Here is a 12,875-nt window from a genome sequence, read left to right on the forward strand (position 1 = left end):
AAAAAAAATGAGGGAGTCACACATAGTGGCCAATTATAAAGGGAATAATTGGCACCAAAGGACAGACACACTAGCATACCAGATATTAAACAAAGATAGTTACAGATACTATGCTTGTTTCTACAGAACTCCAGAAGCTCCAGGACCGGAGAAAATAAAGAGAAGAGAAGAAAGAGAAGGAAAGAGAACAGCCATGAGGACTTCCTTCATCGTGATCAACATACTGTTTGTGGACATTTGGTTGCGCGTGACCGCGAACCCCATGACTTCAAACCCCCCCTCCCAGCCGTTAATGTTTCACTACCCCGCAGTACCCAGAGCCCAGTCACCAGCGACACTGCATCATCATGGTGTGCCAGGTTCATAACCTGGTACTCCCTGTCCTATGTGATCGAAACACTGTGGCGATACTCTGCTGTGTAGTGCAGACTATGCGCCTAGGTAAGTGGAGAAGGAGAGCCTACCGCTTGAACCACGGTATACAGGATCAGATCCCCTATGTTCAGTTACGACCAGACCCCCGACCCCCGCGATCTATAATAAAATAATAAAGTGCATTCACTTGCGTTTATTGTTGTAAATAAAGAGATGTAAAAAACTTTTTCATGAGCAAAAAAATTGTATGATCCTGAGCTTGACTGCCAAGCCAGGAAAGACTGTATGAAATGCTGTGATTTTGTTGGATGATTGAGGAAGGTAGGATAATGGAATGTTTAGCGAGTGTAGTATATTAAGGATAAGTTAGAGGTTCCACGTTTATTGTTTTGTAATGCATGTCCCTGTCTGACATAGCACCCTTAGAATTGTTAGTTAAAATTTTTTGTGCATAGCTATGGTCAGTGCAGAGGCCATGTAGGAGGTGTGTTCCCCGGTCAGGGAATGGAAAGTAACAATCATGATGTGATCCTTCACGCTTCGCGTTAGGATCACAAGGAGGATGTGTAGCCATGTAAAATGGCTAACTCCCGATTAGAATGGCCAAACCCCGATTTAAAATGGTGAACGGAAGAGGCTGATGGGAAAATCAGCCAACAGGACTCAAACAGACAGCTGCAGGCAAAACTGTGTATTCGCCTCTGGGGAGGCCAGACAGAATCAATACCTGCAGCCATCAACACAACAACACACCAGCCATCTGCATAATAAGTAGCAATCCCGGGAACAATATGCTACAAATTTGTAACACAAAGCCGACCCAGACTTTTCGGCGCCAGCAGGAGCTTACACAAAGAGAGGTAAATGACCACCCCTCGATCAAGGAATCGCTCCAGCATTGGAGAATATCGAACCAAGTGATTGGGACCAAGTCCAATCACTTGGAACCAGGTACAAGGTCCGCCCCGAGAGGCGGGAAGCCCCTGGGGACTATAAGAATAGGGGCCAAGTTCAAATTGACCCTTCTTCCCCCGGCTGCACCCTTCTTCTCCTCTCCGCACCCTTCTTCTCCTCTCCGCACCCTTCGAGACCTTTCTGCTGACCCTCTACAACAGCCGCAAGAGACTGTAAGTCTCACTCCAACGCTCGCTACAAGATAGACACTCCTGACTATCGACCTGTATCAGCTTTGAATCCTGCAGGCTCAGAACCCATATGAAAGGCCATTCGTTTCCCTGACCTGGTGGGCCATTTCCAAAGTTAAGTATTGGCCTGTTAGTTGTAGGAAGTAGCTTAGAAGTAGAATATATGTATAAATATTGATTACTGTATATAATAAACGTGCTTTGATTTAACTCTTACTAAGCGGTGTGTTGGATTATTGATCATTACTCGGACTTGAACCATGTGGCGGTATCAGAAAGATACCCGGCGACTCAAGAGCAAAGGTGACAGAACAAAAGCAATTAAACTAAGGCTAAAATGAGCGACATTTTGGCGACATCCTGACGGGACCTGATCTAGAAGTGGAAAACCACTCCGGGAGAATCCAAGAAATTTGAATTAGAAACCCAATTGGAAACAGAAAACCACAAGTTTTCAAGCAGTTCTGATCAATAGTCATAATTCGGAAGTGTGTGTTTGCATGCGTAACTAACAGGGCTATAAGGTAAAACTGATAGATTTTTGTTGCGTCAAAACTGTCGGATGTCTGTATTTTCGGAAAGTAGCGAAAGCCGTACCCGCATCTACAACACCGCCTTAGCCCCCTGTTCCAAATTTAAAAGCAGTCGGATAGGAAAGATGGCTATGCAGGCAATGCAGCGCCTCATGAACCCTGAGGAATTTGCTGTTGCAGCGACCAGCAGCAGTAGAGTGGGACAGTGTCCCATTTGGGAGGAGGAAATCTGGAAATATCTCAAGGGCAAAGGATGGCCCCTGTGGAATGATTTCTACGATAATGAGGAATCAGGTCCCGGGAGTATAGGGCATACTTGGTGGGAGAACCTGAGCGAGATACACAAAAAGAGCTTGGGAAAAGCTCGCAAGCCGATGGCAATCGTGTCCTGTTTGGCACAATTGCGAGGCACAGAGGAGGTCGTCAAGACGCTCCGCAAAGAAGTTGAGGGAATAATCGGATGAGTAAAGTCGATGTGAGCAAAGTTGAAAAAGAGAATTTAGAATTAAGGAGGAAATTGGCAGCGAAAGATGGAGAGGTGGCTGACGCCAAATGGGGTCACCAGTCTTGTCTGGCACATTTAAGCAGTTTCCAGTCGCAATATGAAAAGGCCTATCAGGCCACGCAACGTGCAGTCCTGGTAAGAGAAGATACAGAAAAACAGGTAGAGACGCTACAGAAACAGTGTAGTGATCACAAGGCAGCCTTAAGAGCACTCCACGCTGCCACCACAGAACAAAGACAGAGCACCATAGATCACGCAAAATGCCGTAAGAGCTGCAATCACTGCTTTCTGTTCAGAAAGGTTTTCAGGAAACCTTTGGGGAAAAGTTAGACCAGGAAGACGGCCCTGATTGGGAAGAGTTACACAAAACAGCGCAGAGATATATTCAGGGAACATGTGCACAGGGAAAGCCCCAAAAGAGAAAAGCACCCCAACCCCCCACACAGCAGATAGTTCAGGCTCCAATGAACCCTGTAACCACCCACCGCACAGCCACATCGGACGATGTGGAATATCTATATTCCACCCCCTTAACAGTGACCCAATTACGGGACGCGTGCGAGAAGATCACACCGTTCCCCCCCCGCCGCAGACCCCCACCATTTCTTTGGCACAGTTAAACATCAGGCGACCATGTACGGCCTGGATGAGCGAGAGCAAGTAAAGCTCATGGTTTTAAGTTTAGATCCGTCGGTAGCAGCAGCCCTTCCCGACCCACAGAATGTAGGAGGAGGCACCCTTGCAGAAATGCATACCGCGACCCTGGATGCGATCAGGTATAACCGGGGTGACCCCGTAGATGGCCTCAATAAATGTAGGCAGAAGAAATCTGAGCACCCCAAAGCGTTCGCTGGACACCTGTGGATTCACTTCGCAGCAGTCTTCGGAGACGTAGACCGTGCCCATTTGTCCCCAGACAACATGGCCAAATGGACCCGCACCCTTATCTTCCACGCCACAGATGCAGGACAGAAAGCCTGAACTAGTTATGATCCCTCAGAAGAGGCCCATAACGAGAAGTGGGTGGTGAAAAGATTGTCCCGCGTTTGGGAGAAATCTGTTCCGAGTAAACCCACAGTTAAAAACACCAAAGAAAAGCAGGCCGGCGCAGACATGCAGGCAGTAAAAGCAACACATCACAATCCCGCCTGGGTAAATGAGGGAAAGAACAGCCCCCCACCCAAGTCACTAGAGTGTTACAACTGCGGACAGTTGGGACATTTCGCAAAAGAGTGCAATGCCCCTAAAAAGCCACAGAGAGCACAGCAGACGGGCACTCTGATTAAGAAAAAGACAGAGCCCATCCATAGCGTTAGCGCCCGTTCGGGTCAGACGGACTTGACCGGAATGGACTGACGGTGTACGGGCTCCCCCAGTTGGGTCTGCGACACCCTTTGGGATAGGTCAGGACGACCCGTAGTTGCAACGAAAATTCGGGGACAGCCCATCGAATTTCTCTGGGACACAGGAGGGTCCCGCACCACTATAAAGCAGCAGTGCTAACCACTGTGTCACCGTGCCACCAACAGTGTAAACATGAGGAGTCACAGACATCAATGTGCTAGAGCATGAACTTAAACTAGCACCAGTGTAAAAACAGTTTTAACATTAGAGCTGCCAACGTTATCTACTTTTGGAAAGACTGGCATTGACTTTAATTTTTACTGGGGAAAGTGAGATTGGGCCAGGCTAGGGGTGAGAGCATTAGGGGAACTCACATAAGGATCTGTCTGAGGCCATATATAAATATTCCAGAAGAGTTCCTTCCCAAACCTGATGTCAGAACCAGCAGGTGAAAACAGCTAATCAGGTGTGGAAACATAGGACAACAGGGCCCCAAGGAGAATCCAAGGCTTAACCCCTTGGCCAAATAAGTCTAGTTTCCCAATTAGAGGCATTTCCACTCATGGTTTCAATGATTCTAATTCTTGCTGGGGCTTCTCTACTTGCTCAATTGTTCCTTCCCCCCCCCCCCCCCCCCGCCTTTGATTCACAACAACTGTCAGCTGCAGTCAAAAACTTATACCTCGTCGCCAATGTGGTGGCGCGAGACATACACTGGAGGCCTCCAGCAGTAAACAAAGGGGCTTATTGATGAAAGGCGAAGGCAGTTACATAACAGGCACAGAACGCTTCTTTACACTTCAGCTCCCTGGTCCACACTACCCAGAATCCTTTTCCCAGTGCCCCAAGCAAACTCCTCATTGTCCGGGGCTCGTCCCAGGGCTTGGCCCAGAGCCGGTCACGTGGTCCAAGTTGCCCGACCACTTAAAGGGGCCTCGCTACCACACCCAGATTCTATGAATAAGTAATAAAGTGAATAATAGCGAAGATTCGGCACCAGGTGTTTTATAGAACACAAGGCGGTCCAGAGGAGCGGTTGACCGTGTTCCTATCTTCCCATGGGGTAGGTCATTAAAATCAGGCAAATTGAGGCCTTCATCAGTGTAACACACCCAGAAAAGCATTTTGTGATTATTCAGCACACAGAATGGATGGGATTGAGGTGCTTGATACAAAGACAAAATGGCCCCAAACCTCTACCATATATAGTTATTCTTACTGACTGAAATGTGGAACTGCATGTCTCTCAGCTTGTTACTTCGAACTCAGTTAAATAACATACCATTTATCTCATGAAAAGAAGCAAGGGCTGTTGATGTGGAAGTTTTCTTCAATAGAACTAAAAACTAAGCTGTTTTTGTCCCAGCATCAAATAAATAAACCTGTTCAACTAATCAGGTATCATTGGCACTCTGTCCTAGCACGCGACCAAACCTATATGGTGCCCTGTAGCAGCGAGTGGCGGGTTGTGAATTTAAGATCAAGATTGTTTAAAATTTGAGCTCCCAATCGCAGCCTGGGAAAGGCTACACAATCCCTCACAGGAAGGGAGGAAACTCAAATTGAAGCCAAGATATCATGGCCGATTCTTGCCTCCCTCCTAGTGGATAGTTACAGAGAAGAAACAGGGTGGATCGCGGGGCAGGTTTGCTGCGTACTTTGCAGCCTGTTGAGTTGAACAGGAATTCCAAAATGTAAAAAATAAACTAGTTGGTGGGATAAAAGAGGGGAGAGCTACAAAGAGTTAAAAAGGCATCACAAGGTGTGGCACAGTGGAAACTCGCAAAACAGGATGCAGGGAATCTCCAGGTTCTTAACCGTTTCTACCTTGTCGCAAAAAGGGAAACTCTGGAAGTAATTGTAAAATTTGTGTTCCTTCCTGTGGTTTAACCACCAAGTCTTCAGAGAAGTTCGACCCATTCCTCAGGCTCTTCCCCCAGTCAAAGCTCAATTACAGTGGAGCAGGCTGGCTACTTGGCCAGGCATCAGACTCTCACTGAAACATGAAGTTACAATTAAACCACAGGAGCTCCACTGCACCCCCTCAAATGTTTCTTGATGTTAAACAAGAACATTTCCCAGGCCAAGAACTAACACCTTTTTTTGTGTGGAAAGTAGGCAATACCTGTACACGCCATGGTGGGAGCTCTCTGCATGGCTAAAGGACACCACATTAACATGTCCATTATCATCAGCACAACTTTAAATAATTAAGTATCAAATGCTTTGATGTAAATAGTTGGTGAAAACAACAGCAATGTGCACCGTGGACTAAATCATAAACTTAATTACAGTCATATGTAGTTGGGTCAGTATTTCAAATCATAATTCTTCAAAAAGGAAATTAATTGTTAATTGTTATTGTTGTATATTCCAGAGCAGAATACCTTTGGTATTCTGAATCAAATCAGAGTGGTATGATTTTCCAGAGGATGCTTGAAAATGCATTTTCAGGAAGGTTTCGAACATAAGAACCGACAAGGAAAAGTTTGGCAGAATAAATCCTGTCTGTTAAATTTGCAGGCACAAGAAACATTGCAAAGTTGTCTGTTTTCTTTTCCAAATCAGGCAGCCTCTCAATGTTCATTTGAAATGGCCCAAATTTACTGTATTAACTATGAAAGTCATACCGCCTACGTAATTCAAATGACTTTCCTTCAACTCAGCATCGGCAGCCGAGGAAATGAAGTGATCAAAATGCAGACACAGATTAACCCAAGTTATCAAGTAGATCATGTTCGAATCAACCAAATTATATAATTTCAAAGGGTGAGCTTCTTAGAGAGACAAGGGACAATTAACATACATAGGAGGTTTGAGAGTTTTTTGTGTAAAATTAATGCCACATTAAAGCTGTCTTGGCATCTCAGGCAGGGCTGAAAATTCACTGGCAACCTTCCGTGTGGCACGTGACGAAATGATTGCAGACAACAAGGACAGCCAGCTATAATGTGGAAACAACTGTGAATGAGGACAGCAAATGGATCACAACATCCATGGGTATCTGATACCTCATCCAAGGAAGCTTCAAATATTTTGCAAAACATATTCGGCTTAATAGAAATTAGAATCATAGAATTTACAGTGCAGAACGAGGCCATTTGGCCCATCGTAGTCTGCACCGACCCTTGGAAAGAGCACCCTACCCAAGCCCACACCTCCACCCTATCCCGTAACTCCACCCAACCTTTTTGGACACTGAGGGCAATTTAGCATGGCCAATCCACCTAACCTGCACATCTTTGGACTGTGGGAGGAAACTGGAGCACCCGGAGGTAACCCATGCAGACACGGGGAGAAAGTGCAAACTCCACACAGACAGACACCCGAGGCCGGAATTGACCCCCGGTCCCTGGAGCTGTGAGGCTAACCAATGTACCACTGTGTCGCCCTGGCACTAGTGCCGTGGACTCTCATTCCGCAGCAGCCTCCACCATTTTTCTTTCAGACAGGACTCTCGAAGCTTCCAAATTCAATGCTAGTTCCTTATTTTTCTGCCAGCTGGTCCAGTATCTATTCACCGTTTCCTTGATGTGGGATACTTAACCCATCGATAAAAACAAACTTAAGCTTAAATTTCGTACAAAACATGGGTGAAAAGGGCTTCAATAAAGTTCTCTAGATGAACCCACCTCATGTGTGACGTCTCCGTCTCCCCTCCATGTCGCCACCAGAAGCCATGATGAATAATTTAACAGCAAAAAGAACCACAAGAACGGATATCAGTTCACGTAATTGCCAGAGTTCAGACAGTCCACATCCAGAGGGGGTTCCCTCACGGAGAAATTCCAGTTCTGGTGGGCTCCTAGTTCAAGGCAGAAGGGCAGGATTTCTTTAAAGCTGATGGTGGGGATGAGGTAGACATTCAGAGGCTTGGTCTGCTTGATAGGCGGCGGCCAGTGGCTTTCAGATAAACAGGCTTCAAGGAGGGCTCGTTGCAGGCCTCTCTGGTCAGTCTGGAGTCCCGATGTTGGATGTTTGAAGTTGGGGGTTAAATCAGCGGATGTCCTGCTTCTGAGTTCTTAACTGAATATAAAGATTTCAAAATTGTCTTTCGAGGCATGAATCATGGAAAGTTAGCATACAGGTACAGCAAATGATTAGGAAGGCAAATGGAATGTTAGCATTTATTGCAAGGGGAACTTTATTACATCTGTACAGGGTCTTAGTGAGTCCACATAAGGAATATTGTGTACAGTTTTAGCCTTCTTATTTGAAAAAATATAATAATTCATTCAAAGCCGTATAGAGGAGGTTCATGCAACTCCTAGGATGAGGGTCTTACTTATGAAGAAAAGTTGAACTCATTGGAGTTTTGAAGACTGAGAGGTGATGTTATGGAAATATATAAGGTCCGGAGGGGATTTGATAGGATAGATACAGGGAGGCTGTTTCCACTTGTGGGATAGACTAGAACCAGGGGGTACAGTTTAAGATTAAGAGGTCTATTGTTTAAGTAAATAATGAGATAAGGAGAAAAAAATTCTCTCAAAAGATTATTAGTATGTGGAATGCTCTTCCCTAGAAAGGAATGGAGACTGGGTCATTACATTTATTCTGGTAGAGTTAAACAGATTTTTGACAGACAGAAGAGTCGTAGCTTCGGCTGGGCAGACGTAAAAATGGAGTTGTCCACAACTAGATCAGCCATGAACTTATTGAATGGCGGAGCAGGCTCAAAGGGTCAATGGCCTATTCTTGCAATTAACTGCATGTTCCTCCACTGTCTGTATAATAATGACATATGGGAGTTTGCACATTCTCCCCGTGTTTGCGTGGGTTTCGCCCCCACAACCCAAAGATGTGCAGGGTAGGTGGACTGGCCATGCTAAACTGCTCCTTAATTGGAAAAAATGAATTGGGTATTCTAAATTTATTTTGAAAATATAATGACACATGAATAGAGAACGCAGCCCCTACTTGCATTGTGTAGGGGTAACGGGTGAAGTCTGAGGTGGGTGTGGCGGATTCTATCAGTGGTCTGATCGTGGCGGGAGCACCCAGAAGCAAGCCCATTCCAAGGTCTGTGGAAGAAAGATAATAAATGACTGCCTCTTCCTCAGCTGTAGAAATCATTAATGGCTCTCTCTCAATTCAGAAAATCTGCACTGACCCTCGTCGCTTATGGCTCTGGCACGAGCTCCAGTTATGATTTCCATTCTGAGTTACCCTCAGTGCACAGGGAGTGTAAAGCTTGGTGGCATTTCCCTTCATTATCATATATTTAAATTAGGGTTCTTGAGACTGGATGTATGGATTGTGGGAAGAACCAGGAATTTCAAGGGAACCGAAGGGAAGAGAGTTAATGATGGAAGATTGACAAAAAAGGCTCCTGCTCAATTTTCCAACCACAAAAATGTACTTGTTCTGATTATGCACGAAGAATATGCCAAAAGCAGCAAGGAAATTGACCTCCAACCACTCAAGTGATAAATGGCTCCACAGATAATTTTTCCTCGTGCAAATATTCAACGTGGTACTGACATGAATGCACATTTCCCATATATATTTTAAAACCTTTATAATAAGAAGAATCTTTATTTTTGTCACAAGTAGGCTTACATTAACACTGCAATGAAGTTACTGTGAAAAGCCCCTAGTCGCCTGTTTGGGTACACTGAGGGAGAATTCTCAATGTGCGATAGACAAAATGGCCATTCTGACTGTTGGATTAGTATGTTATTATGGGTACAGACATAGGCTGCTCCATAGTGTTCATGGTGCCTGTGCTATGGAAACCCTGAAGCAATAAAGTGGCATGGGCCACAGTGCCGACCAGCTCCGGTGAATCCTGGCAGCTTGAGAAGAGGTCTGATTGTGAGGTCAATTAGCCATTCCACTGATTTGACGCATGTTTTACGAACTTGGTCTGTGCATATGCACTGAATGCCTATGCTCGTCACTCTCAACTCAATATATATACAGAAGCATGAGGGAAGCCATCTAGTAATATTTAAAGTCTCAGACAACCAACTTACCTGTGAGGTGTTTCGGCTTACTTCTACTGTGCCAAAGTTAATGGAAGTGGCTGGTTTTGTGGTGAGCTACTGCTTACATTCAGAAAGATTAGAAGATCTGCTGACCGACTCTGCATGAGGTACAATGAGGTATAGTTGCAATGCATTTAGGTCTCCGACATGACCGAGAAATGAAGTAGTGGTTACTGAGAAGGGAAGCTCTGTGAAAAGGGAAGAGGACTCTGCAGTGCAGTCCCTACCCATCATTGATATTCTGAAGCAGATCTTCTACCACCCCACCCCCCCTAACCCAGGAGCAATGCCCCAGCTCACTTAGGTTGAACAAGGAAGTGGTAACAGATTGCCCAATGGCCTGGAACCTTGTAGCAGGATAAAGATGTCACAGTCAGTAACCATAAGGGTCACGGTAATATTGAACTTTATGCAACCAGAACTTCCCAAGGATCAGGTGACATATCCAACATCTGCCTGCACACCATCCAATCAAGGTAATGGGAAATGACTGACTGACACCATCTATTCCAGGAGAAGTGAATCCGTCATTTTCTCCATGTATCTGGGAATGCATTCTTGCTGGTTATGCATCACGTGATGTGTAGTCACACCAGCAGAGTGGGCAGATCATCATCTTGATTGTATTGAGCTACATCTCTAATAAACCTCTCATCGTGTTTTGCAAGAATCCAGAATGTGGGCACCTCCATACCTTTTCCCTTTGCAACAATAAAGAAGTATAACACTCCATCAGAAGGAAGAAGCAGGGTGAAAATTCGGATTTGCCAGCACAGTGAGGTGCACAGAGTCATCTACTGCAGGCTGTAATGGCTTTTGTGGCAATGGGGAGGGATGTAGGTTTACAACTAAATTATAAGCAGTTATAAGCAACCATGCATATGTTATGTCAGTGAACGCCTGATATTGGCAGCAGCCGCAATGCCTTTATTCTGAGGTCGTCTGCCGTCTTTGTGCCTCTGCAGAGAAACAGAGAGTGACTGCTTGCAGACTCATCCTTTTGATGATAGTGGGAAGATCTTCACTCCTGGCAAAATCTCTGGTGACACAAGAATTTGGCGGTGAAAAAAACCTGACCTGTTTGGCATGCACGGTGACCCAGTTAAAAGGACCATCTGACAAGACTGAAAAATCTACATGTGCGAGTCTCTATAGGTCCAACATGATGTTCTCACTCTCTTTCTCTCTCCATAAAGTTGTACCTCACTTCCCTGAATCTGGAAAGGTTTCTGAACAGATTGCCAAATGTCAGCATTTTAAGAGTAACCATGCTTGCCTTTCTGCCACCCAGTTATTATATATCCAGGTTTCTGACTGGGACATCAATCCCTTGTCTCCAGGTTATATATTGTTATGGCTGTTGTCCAAACCTCAAGGTTTCTTCATCAGCAATACAACTGACACATGCATTCAATTGTGGCAAAGAATCCACACAGCACAGTGAACAATGTGCTGGCTTTCTCAATGCCCAATCACATACCAGGCTTTCTTAAAGCCAGCCGTTTAATTCTGGTCCTCATGGGTTGCCGTAGAGATTTACTTGAAATACGATTGACATTTCCTGTAGAATGAATGTGGACTGATGCCCTCTCTCCATTCAATTGTTTCAGCGTTTTGCTGCAATTTCGCCTCACAGCGTAGTCCTGTATCTTGTTCATAGTGAGTAGGGCCTCAGAGATCCTCATAGCATCACTTGCAACATCAGTTCCATCATTATATCACAGCTAATTGATGGATAGAAACAAAGTACTTCACTAAAATTAAATTTTAACTTATTATTTGTAAAGCAACACCATAGGAATGCACAACCCAAGAGAATGAGGAGGTCGATATGGAACTCAGGGAGAGAGACTGTGAGGTTCTTGAGCAAATTGGCATCAAGAGTGACAAGGTATTGGAGGTGTTGGCAGGCTTAAACGTGAATAAATACCCAGGTCTGGATGAATTGTGTCCCAGGATGCAGTGGGAGGTGAGGGAGGAGATTGCAGGGGCTCTGACCAAAATTTTTAATTCCTCGATATCAAGGGGGGAGTTGCCAGAGGACTTGAGAATAGCTAATGTGGTCCCACTATTTCAGAAAGGTTGCAGAGATAAGCCAGGGAACCGATGAGGTAGGGAAACCTTTGGAGAAAATTCTGAAGGAGAGAATCTATCTCCACTTGGAGAGGCAACGCTTGATCAGGAATAGTCAGCCTGGCTTTGTCAGAGGGAGGTCATGCCTAACAAATTTGATTAAATGTTTGCAGCAGGTGACCAGATGAGTAGATGAGGGTAGTGCAGTTCATGTAGTTTACATGGATTTCAGCAAAGCCTTCGACAAGGTCCCACATGGGGGACCTATAAAGAAGGAAAATGCACATGGAATACAGGGTAACCTGGTAAGGTGAATACAAAATTGGCTTAGCTGTAGGAGACGGAGGGTGATGACAGACGGCTGCTTTAGCAACTGGAAGCTAGTGTCCAGTGGCATACCACAGGGATCTCTGATGGGTCCCCTATTTGTCATTTATATAAACAACAAAGATAACTATGTGGAGGTAGGATCAGTAAGTTTGTGAATGACACAAAGATTGGCCGGGTGGTTAACAGTGAGGTTGAGTGTCTTGGGTGACAGGAAGATATAGACGGGATAGTCAAATGGACAGAAAAGTGGCAGATGAAATTTTAACCCTGAAAAGTGTGAAGTGATACACTTTGGAAGGAGTAATGTGACAAGGAAATATTCAATGAATGGCCTGACACTGGGAAGTTTTGAGGAACAAAGGGACCTTGGAGTGTTTGTCCATTGATCTCTGAAGGCAAAAGGGCAGGTTAATAGGGTGCCTTTATCAATTAAGTCTTACAACACCAAGTTAAAGTCCAACAGGTTTGTTTCGAATCACTAGCTTTCAGAGCTCTGCACCTTCCTCAGGTGAATGAAGAGTTAGGTTCCAGAAACATAAATAAATAAACATAAATATAGACAAAGTCAAAGATGCAAGAC

General features: G+C 45.0%; 1 long non-coding RNA gene across 1 annotated transcript in view; it reads left to right on the top strand.

The window, feature by feature from the left end:
- Positions 1-1,736, top strand: part of LOC140398025 (uncharacterized) — a 42,804-nt gene extending 41,068 nt beyond the window's left edge. Inside the window, exon 3 of the long non-coding RNA XR_011937388.1 lies at positions 127-1,736. This is a non-coding gene — a long non-coding RNA (uncharacterized lncRNA). The remainder of the gene's footprint in view (positions 1-126) is intronic.
- Positions 1,737-12,875: the final 11,139 nt, after the last annotated feature.

This window comes from Scyliorhinus torazame, chromosome 21 (assembly GCF_047496885.1).
Source record: "Scyliorhinus torazame isolate Kashiwa2021f chromosome 21, sScyTor2.1, whole genome shotgun sequence".
NCBI classification, from domain to species: Eukaryota; Metazoa; Chordata; class Chondrichthyes; order Carcharhiniformes; family Scyliorhinidae; genus Scyliorhinus; species Scyliorhinus torazame.